Raw genomic sequence first — 8,329 nt, 5'->3', positions numbered from 1 at the left:
TCCGTGGAAAAATAAGACCCTGGACGTTGATTTCGTCCAATTGCGAAAATATTTCCTTTGTAGGATTTCTGAAACCAAAAACAGCAGAAAACAGCAACTGGCTCTTCGGCATCTCGTCAATAGGTTAGTGCCGGAAAATGCATAATAATGATGTAAAGTGTGTATAAATCATGTAAGTATTGTCATAAAAGTAGCATGAAACATAAGAAATTATAGATACGTTTGAGACGTATAAAATAACCTTTTACAACAAATTTTAGTAACATTACTTTTAGTAGCATATATATTTCATTTTTTGAAACTATACATATTTCATCTTGGTTCCAAATATAGATTTTCCAATTTATTTTATTATAAATTCTTCCCTCCAATAATATTAATTTTTCCCACCAAACATTGTTGCCAGTTGTGTACTTTGCGCCAATAATTTTGTAATCTTCCCGCTAACCACCCTTAATTACTTTCCCTATAATTTTGTTTATTTTTTCCCACCAAAAATATTTAGCTTCTATATAAACCTTACCGCTAATCGCCCTCATAACTAATCCCGGTTGGCGCTCCAAACTAAATCACGGCGTTATACCACAAGATTGGATCTCATCTCGTTGCTGGTTCCTCCGTGCTCATGACGGTGTCAAGGATGCGAACCACACCGGAGTCAACGGCACGGCCAGGGGCACGACGAATGACTCAGGTTATTTCTTCTACCAATCTCCTCCACATAGATTGTCTGTAGCGCAGCGCCCCCTTTTGTTCCTCGAAGTGCTCCGTACATCGCCTACGGCCGCCTTGCAGCACTCCTCTATCTCGCCCCCGGGCATGCTCCTCCTTGATTTGCTATCACCAAGTTGCGAGTATGAATCCCTGGCTCGAGCCTCGCCTGATTTCCCGGATGGCTCTTCACATCCCGAAGTCAATAGGGCGCCAGGGGTGCTGCTCCTAGATCTGTTGTGATTCCTCTAGCCGGTAATGTGTCTAATTGATCGTAGTAGTGTTCCACGTTTTGGCTTCCCATGGTTGTCTCATATAGTAATTGTTATACATTCCCGAATCTCATTGTAGTAATTAATAAAATGCAGTGACCAAGATCAGTTTGACAGCGAGCTTCCCCTGTTTCCCAATGTTAGTTCTTCCTCTGATATGCTGTTCAATGTGGTCTGGCGTGTGTGCCGTCGGCCAAGATGTTTCGCGCCTCAGCTGTCCAAGGATGGGCTGTTCTGTCGCTTAGTCTGGTACTGGCCTCATTAATCTTATCTCGAGTCCCCATGGTTTCCCTTATTATGGATTTCTCATTTCTTCATCGTAAATTGGAACGCGAGGGGCCTAAACAATCCTGCCAAGCGGAGGGCTGTCCATTTTTTTCTTGATGGCCTGCATTGCAATTTTATTTGCTTCGAAGAGGTTAAATTAGCACAGATTGGCAGACCGATTATAGCCTAAGCCCTAGGACCAAGATTCAGTGATAATTTCATCTTCAAACCTGCTGTGGGAACTCGAGGGGGAATTTCATCGCCTGCTCCTCTGAATCTGCCATTGCCCATGAACCTCTGGCTGACACTCCTTGTTTGATCTCTGGGCATGTTACTGACAAGTCTAATAGCTTCTGCTGGACAATTTTTGGGGTTTATGGAATAATTAACTGCTATGTTCGTGCCATATACGAAATTCTAGTATTTTTTTAGATGCTAGGATCTTGCTTTTTTGTACACAGTTGCTAATATTTTCATCATTGTAGAATCCTAAACAAGAGCAACAAAATAACTCCATTATAACCTGATGAAATTGTAGTGACAACTGAAATTGGGCTTTCTCTGAGGCCTTCACTTTCCTTGGAAGTCACATTTGAATTTTTTTTTATTTTAGGGTAAGAGTAAGACACAGTAAGCAAGTTCAAGTGCCATATCATGTTTAATTTTATTTCCGCTGGTACACTTGATGATATGGTGCAAAGTAATCCCTTCCATTCTACTAAGATACGATTGCTTTCCATCTGTAGGTAAACTTATTTTATTTTATACTTGCTTTATACATTGCGTGTCTTCTGCAATTGACTCAATTTCTGATATTACCTACACAAGGGCACAATGGTGAATTCTACCAGGATGTTGTTGGTACACAACATCCTTACTTCTTAATCATGTATCTGAATGGTGCACAACTTCAATGCTTTGTTAATTCTGAATAACATTTTTTTTATTTCTTGATTGCAGGATCCAAACAACTAGCTGGACTGGACACTAGATGACAGACATAGTTTAGTCTTGGCACTAAATTAGGATGCTAAATTATATATAAGTTTTATTTGATAGATATTTTCTACGACAATTATGATTTTTATGAATCAATATGTATATTATACACATGGTTTTGAATTTTGTAATTGAATGCATGGGTTTTTTACGGTTGCAATATGCTATTACCACGAAAAAATAGTGTTGTGTTAAAACTCGGCCGTCACACCTACATGTTTTGTTGCACTAGGATGTTGCGACGAAGCATTTTATAATGTCACAATAACTTGTTACTATAATTTTTCTGCACATTGTGATAACTGTTTACCGCCACAAAACTAAGTTTTGTTGAAATAGAGTATCGCCATGAATGTTTACATTGTCGCAGAGCAGTACTTCTCGCTACAAACATTTTATTCGTTGCGATAACTATTTTGCGCCACGAGACTAAGTTTCGTTGAAATAGAGTATTGCCATGAAAATTTGCATTGTCGCAATAGCTTCTGGCTACAAACATTTTCGATGTTGCGATAACTATTTACCGCCACCAAAAGGAGTATGTTGCAATTTCATGTTACCACGTTGAGAATGTTTGCTGCTATAAGTTAATGCCACAATGGTAGCGGTTCGTGGCAAAACGTCTAACGCTACGAAAACAAAAGTCGTTGCCATAGGGTTATTTCCACAATTGGCTATTGCCACGGAGGAGCATGCGCCACGAAATGCGAATCGTTGGAAAAGGTTATTGCCACAAATGTTTGTTGCCACGAACTATCAATCGCCACGATCCATTTGCATGTCGCATTAAGCTATCACCATAAACAAAATTGTGGCATCAAGTGAGTGCTGCCACGGGGGAAACTGTGGCAATTGCCCGAATTTTTGTTGCAATAGCGCATTTTATTGCCACGATTGTGTTTTCGTTGAGATAACCTATTACCATGCGTACAGTCGCAACGCTTGCCAACGAAAGTCATTTTGTAGCAATAGATACATATTGCCACAAATCGGCATATATTGCGACAAGTTTTTTTGTTGCAATAGACCCGAATCCTTGTAGTGGGTGCCAAAGAAAAACACGAAGGTCCTTCGCATGTGCGTCGACTTTACGTGTCTTAATAAACATTGTCCAAAGGATCACTTTCCCCTCCCAAGGATCGATCAAATTATCGACTCCACGGCAGGATGTGAACGTCTTTCCTTCCTGGATGCTTATTCTGGTTATAACCAGATTAGATTGAAAGAAGATGATGAGGTGAAAACAGCGTTCATCACCCCTTACGGCGTGTTCTGCTATCGAACAATGCCCTTCTGGTTGAAAAACGCGGGAGCAACATATCAACGGATGATGCAGAAGTGCCTAGAAGAGCAGATAGGGAAAAATGTACAAGTATACATCGACGATGTCGTCATAACATCCAAAAAAGGCGACACTCTAATTGAGGACCTGAAGGAAACTTTCGACAACCTCGACAAGTTTTGCCTCAAGCTGAACCCGACAAAGTGCTCTTTTGGCGTCCCTGCAGGAGAACTTCTCGGGTTCCTAGTATCAGCAAGAGGGATTGAAGCAAATCCCAAAAAAATACAGGCCATCGTAACGATGAGGAAGCCAACAAAGTTGAAAGAAGTACAGCAGCTAACCGGGCGAGTCGCAGCCTTAAGCAGATTCGTCGCCAGGGTTGGAGAAAAGGCGTTACCATTTTACGCCTTGATCAAACAGGGAGACAAGTTCCAATGGAACGAAGAAGCGGACAGAGCTTTTGAGGACCTCAAGCGCAAAATCTCGACACCGCCAATCTTGGTGGCGCCAAAAGAGAAGGAGCCTCTGTTGCTGTATATTGCGGCCACACCCCAGGTGGTAAGCACGGTCCTTGTCGTCGAAAGGGAGGAAGAAGGAAAACTCCACGGAGTACAGAGGCCAGTATACTTCGTCAGCGAAGTTTTATCGCCCTCAAAACAAAGGTACCCTCAGTACCAAAAGCTAGCATATGGAGTGTTCACAACAGCACGAAAATTGCGCCACTATTTTTCGGCACACCCGATCATAGTGGTCAATGAAGCTCCCTTGTCATATATACTAAACAATCCAGAAGCGACGGGTCGTGTCTCCCTTTGGGGAATAGAACTTTCCCCTCGGGACATCACGTATGAAAAAAGAAAAGCAATCAAGTCGCAGATTTTGCCAGACTTCATCGCAGAGTGGATGGAGCTGCAAAACACAGGACCACCAGATTTATCGAGAACTTGGACCATGAACTTCGATGGATCCAAGAGATTAGAAGGAGCTGGTGCAGGTGTGATACTAATATCACCAGAAGGCGACAAGCTGAAGTATGTCCTGAGGATGACGTTCCCAAACGCATCTAACAACGAGGCAGAATACGAAGCCCTCATACATGGGATGAAGATGGCGAAAGCTTGCGGCGCAACTCGACTAAAAATCTTTGGCGACTCGCAGTTGGTGGCTCAGCAAGTCATGAACCAATGCGACGCAGTCAATGATAGTATGATAGCATACAAGGAAGTCTACAACGAGCTCGAGAAGTTGTTCGATGGATGCGAAGTAAATCATATCAGCAGATTGAGCAATGACGAAGCCGACGTTCTCGCAAACATCGGGTCACAAAGCCTTGCAGTTCCGCCAGGTGTATTTTGGGAAGAGATAGCAGAGAGATCTACGAAGACGACAAAACCAAAAAAGAAGGAGAAAAAACCCTCGGGGGCTACCAAGGAAGAGCAAGAGGAAGAAGAAGAAGATCAGGACCTGGTCATGATGATACAGGTACCATGGATGCAGACGTACATAGCATACATCCTGAAGAAGGAAATACCCGACGATCCAGTCGAAGCAAGGCGAGTTATTAGGCGATCCAAAGCTTTTACTATGGTCAAAGGGGAACTATACAAACGAAGTATTTCGGGAGTACTACAGAGGTGTGTCACACCCGAAGAAGGAAGGATGATCCTGAAGGATGTACACGAAGGAATTTGTGGTCACCACGCGAGCAGCCGAGCTATTGCTGCCAAAGTCTTTCGAGCTGGATTTTACTGGTTGACAGCAATAGAGGACGCAAAGGAGATAGTACGAACCTGTGATGCGTGCCAAAGGTTTGCCGCAAAACCTCACTCCCCGGCAGCAGAGCTGATGCCAATACCTTTGTCTTGGCCCTTTGCTCAATGGGGCCTCGATATGGTAGGAAAGTTACACAAATCCTGGCCGGGAGGAAAGGAGTACATGCTGGTAGCTGTCGACAAATTTACAAAGTGGATAGAAGCGAAGCCGATAAACTCACCAGACGGGGCATCCGCAGTTAAATTCGTAAAAAGTCTCGTTTTCAGATTTGGAGTGCCTCACAGCATCGTCACAGACAACGGCAGTAACTTCACATCCCACGAGTTCAAAGATTACTGCGAAGAAGTGGGTATCAAGCTACACTTTGCGTCGGTTGCACACCCGCAGACCAACGGTCAGGTCGAGAAAGCCAATGGAATCATTTGCAACGGCATCAAGAAACGCTTATTAGCACCACTGGAGAAAGCTCGATACACCTGGCCAGAGGAGCTGCCCAGTGTATTATGGAGCATACGAACAACACCAAACACAGCGACACAAGAAACTCCGTTCTTTTTGGTCCATGGAGCGGAGGCAGTACTACCAATTGAGATAGAGCACGATTCTCCACGAGTCGTGGAATATGATGAAGAGGTGTCGAGAAAAGCGCTAGAAGATGACGTCGATGCACTCGACGAGGCTAGAGATGAAGTACTCTCTCGAGTAACCAAATATCAACAGGACCTGAAGAATTACCATAGTCGACGTTTACGGCCAAGATCCTTTCAGGTGGGAGATCTAGTCCTTCGGCTCACGCAAAAAAGTCATGAAAAGCTCGAGTCACCATGGCTTGGACCTTACATCGTCACAGAAGTAATCGGAGGAGGAGCATACAGGATAAAGGACAAGAAGACAGGGGTGGAGGAGCCAAATCCCTGGAACGTGGCGCAACTCAGGCGGTTCTACGCCTAGAGTCGAAATATAGTCCTTGTAAAACTTCAATGTACTGAAACGCCTGCGAGTTTTCAGACGCACTCTTTTCCTTTTTCGGGGCACCGAGTGGGGCCGGGAAAGGTTTTTAATGAGGCGGACTCGCGGTGCTGCAATATAGTAAAGATAGTTGAGATATACAGTTCTTTGGCAGGCTCGGGGGCTTCGGCCTCAGACTTGCAAAATACACTCCTGACAATTTCTCACCTTGGTATAAAATACCTCGCGAAACAAACAAAGATACAAAATAGCAACCAAGCAAAACACGGGGGCTCGTACCCGCAAATACAGTGCAGTCAATACAGTCTAGTCGCTTTGGTTTAAAAACCTCGCGCATACAACAAAAATTCGACACCAAGACAAAAGAGGGCTCAACAATGAAAAATAATTTGACGGCTTTACAATACAGAGTATATTCATAATATACAAAAGAATCCTGAGAAAAATTCACAAGGAAAAATCAATGGTGGCCTAGTACGTTATCTATGGTCAGTCGATTTGAAGAACGAGTGCTATGCTCAGAGTAGCTGCCTCTCACGAAGAATTCAGAATCCATCCGAAGAAGTTCGTCCATCATAGCTTCGGCTACAGGGGTTACATAATCATCAATTCTGCTAACATCCCTTTTCGTTTTCACCATCTTCGCCAAACACTTGGGGATAATTTGGTTCATATCAAACTTCGGGTGGCAGATCTTGATCATGATCATAGCGAATCTGGCGCCAGCAGAGAGCTGCGCCCGAATAAAGTCATGGATCTTCGAGGCATCTTTAAACTTCTCCATCAAGCCAAGAAGAGTATCTGGTGTTTCGTTCCGAGGAAACATTGTTTTATAAACCAACGACAAGGTTCTAGTACAGAAATCCAAGAAATCGCGAACCTGGCAGGCGCGGTCTTGAAATCTGACAATTTGTCGGGTCCTTTCGGGTGTGGCCCAGAACAAACAGCCGTGGTCAAGAGAGAGATTGACAAGCAAGTTGGTCCTCGTATCTACCCTATCATCTTCAGCAGCAGAATCAAGCCAGGAACCTATTCAATGACAGCAGAAAGATTTCAAAAAAGAGGGGATATAGCATACAGGTGGAAGGAGTTTCGGCTCAACGAAAAAAAAATACCAGATATATCGGCAGCGGCCTCATTCATTAACTCAAGCATGGAATTCTCTCGAGAAGTCGCCTTTTTAGCTTCAGAAACGGCAGCGTCCTTAGCAGCCATGGCCTCTTGAGCTTGTTGAAGCGCAATTTTTTCGGCTTCAGACGCCTTGCGAGACTGTTCCATCATCACAAGCGTCTGCTTCTTCGCATACTGAAGTTGTTGCCGAAGTTCTGCCAATTCTTGCGGCAAGGAATCTTCGACAGGTTTAGTATTAGCGGGATTTTTTCTTGAGCAAGAAGGAGAAGGCAAAACATCGGGAGAAGCAGGAGACGGAGTATAGTTATCAAACACCAACTGAAATTTAACAAAAAAAGTCGACATCAATCAACAAGCAAGATAGAGTTTTCATTGATCTTTCAGCATATTTACAAGGCATTACAGTGGAGCTAGTGGGATAGGTGTTGCCAAATAGCTACTTTGGCGACAGCATCAAAAGCAAAGAAAGAAAAAGAAGAGGCATTCGACTAGACCTCCGGCCTTGATGAGCTAGGAGTTGAAGCTGGCTTGATCCCGAGATAGGCCAGGACTTTCTTCGCGTTGGGCTTGGCTGCCTTGATCAACGAACGACATTTTGTTTGTTCTATCTGCTCGGTGGCGCCAACTTTTGTCCAGTCAACAGTTTGTTGGCTGTCCACAACCAAGGCAATAGTGCTCTCGACAGCAACCTTCATGTTCTCCTGGCGCATCTTCAGTCCAAGATCTTCTGACGAATCAAATTCCTTGGCAAGGGCAAGGAAAGTTTTGGGCTCCTCTTTCCTGGGGAAGAAGTAGGGGAACAACTTTGTTAAACCCGAGTCAGCATGTTCTATGCCTTCGCGAACTTCAGTTCCATGAAACTCCAGGAAAGAGAGTGCGTCCAGAAGAGGATCATCGTCGGGATCTTCAAGCTCAAATTCTTGGT

At 43.9% G+C, this 8,329-nt stretch overlaps 1 long non-coding RNA gene across 1 annotated transcript; it reads left to right on the top strand.

Moving 5' to 3' along the window:
* The first annotated feature begins 554 nt into the window (after positions 1 to 554).
* Positions 555 to 2,400, top strand: LOC127331074 (uncharacterized). Its single transcript, XR_007869559.2, has 2 exons — positions 555 to 694; positions 2,211 to 2,400. It is a non-coding gene; the product is annotated as an uncharacterized lncRNA (long non-coding RNA).
* The last annotated feature ends 5,929 nt before the right edge of the window (positions 2,401 to 8,329 follow it).

Source organism: Lolium perenne, chromosome 2 (assembly GCF_019359855.2).
Source record: "Lolium perenne isolate Kyuss_39 chromosome 2, Kyuss_2.0, whole genome shotgun sequence".
NCBI classification, from domain to species: Eukaryota; Viridiplantae; Streptophyta; class Magnoliopsida; order Poales; family Poaceae; genus Lolium; species Lolium perenne.
The sequence above is the reverse complement of the archived record's forward strand: the minus strand, read 5'-3'. Positions and strand labels throughout refer to the sequence as shown.